General features: G+C 41.4%; 1 long non-coding RNA gene across 1 annotated transcript; it reads right to left on the bottom strand.

Moving 5' to 3' along the window:
- Positions 1–232: 232 nt before the first annotated feature.
- Positions 233–1,255, bottom strand: LOC127806757 (uncharacterized). The gene is made up of 3 exons (XR_008024498.1): positions 910–1,255; positions 444–539; positions 233–338 (listed from the first exon to the last, which is right to left on the bottom strand). It is a non-coding gene; the product is annotated as an uncharacterized LOC127806757 (long non-coding RNA).
- Positions 1,256–1,717: the final 462 nt, after the last annotated feature.

Raw genomic sequence — 1,717 nt, 5'->3', positions numbered from 1 at the left:
TTAACAAATTCTGACCCTTCAGAAGGTATATTAATAGGTCAAACATCCCATATGACAAATGGCTTCAATTGGAACCTATCACTCTAAATCCACTTTTACATTCTAAATTGTGTATCATATAGCTCCTGATCTTGATTATTGTATAATGGTTACCTACAAAATTGAGCTTCATAGCAAAGCGCAAAACTAACACAATAGAAATCTAATATGGAAAATAAAAAATGAACATTATGCGTACTTCTGTAATAAGAAATCCATCATAAATGTAGATGGTTTCCCAACTACGATAGGCTCCTTTTCAGTTGATCCACAAATGGTAGCAACCATACGTCTTGCACCTGAAACCAAAACTCAACAAATAAAAGATGTCATTTATGCATAGTGGCAAATACTCGGATCACCTAGATAATATGGAAGACAAGGGGTGCCTAGTGAAGGATTACCAAGCCACTTTTGTAAATCAGTCGTGTCCTATTGCATCACAGTTGGTAGCAATGAATAGGGATCTTGGATTCTCACGTATACAAAGGGTTGCATACCTGCCAGTTCATTTTTTGTAACTTACAATAACAAGAATGCAGGAAATGAAGGCAATGTGCACACAGTGAACGGAAAGCCTTTAGAACTACTGAAGCTTTTTGTCATTAAACCTAAACATTTTGCAGGACTCGAGACTCTTTAGTTATCCATTTTTATCTGAAAGCTGCCAGTAACTTTAGACTATAAATGAGTATCGTCTCCTTACAAGTAACAGAGTTCCCAAGTAAAAGAATATCAAGGTGGACATATCCATTCCATCCAATGCAGAAATAAACAAATCAACAAGTTAATCAAATTTGCATGAGAGAAAGTATCCCAGACGTCAGTTGATAGGAAACATAAAATTGTTAACCCTATTTGTAAACAAACCTCCTAACCATCGAAAGAATTGGCCATGCTCTCTTCTTTACTCATTGAAGACCAGAAAAGCCCATGTTCTCACTCACTAGAGGCCCGAGCTATATCGCAGCACAGGAGGCTATCGCAGCAGGCACATTACGAATGAAGGATGAAGAAAAATGATAAGGGCATTACTAAGAAAGAAGGTATAGGTTGACTCTGAAAGGTAGGTGGCCTTCCACGAAAGAGCATATGCCACTACCAAGCAAGCACTTTAGAAGGTAACCTACTCGGTTTCAAGTATGATATGGGGGAATTTCCCAGCGGCCTAGAAGGAAAAGAAAAAAAGCTAGGCTTCTCAACCACTAAGGAGCTTCTTCAGGTTCAAATACAATTCATTTTTTCTTCATCGTGAAAAATCCAAACAAAACCGAAATCAACCATTCCAAACAAACACTACACGAACATAACATAAAAAATTCAACAGAATACAAGCCCTAAATCCCAAAATTCCTAATACAAACTCACAATCCCTCACCTTGTCCGTCTCCTCGTTGTGAGGATTTGAACAACCGAACCACAAATCGAAATGATGGACAGATCTAGCGACGAGGAAGGGAGGGATGGTGGGAGCGGTGGCGAAGGAAGGGAGGGAAGGCTAGAGCGGCGGCGTTGGGGGGGGCGACGGCGTTGGCAGTGGGGATCGACGACGGTGGGGGGAGGGGGGATTTGGCATTTGGGATTTGGGAGGGGTGGGGGAGGGGGGTGATTTGTGAGAGGGGAAAGGGTGAGTTAAGGTTGGGGATTTGGAGAAGAGATGGGGGATCTCCCGCCCATA

Source organism: Diospyros lotus, chromosome 7, assembly GCF_014633365.1.
Source record: "Diospyros lotus cultivar Yz01 chromosome 7, ASM1463336v1, whole genome shotgun sequence".
NCBI lineage: Eukaryota > Viridiplantae > Streptophyta > Magnoliopsida > Ericales > Ebenaceae > Diospyros > Diospyros lotus.
Note: the sequence above shows the minus strand (reverse complement) of the source record. Positions and strands in the feature narration are given on the sequence as shown.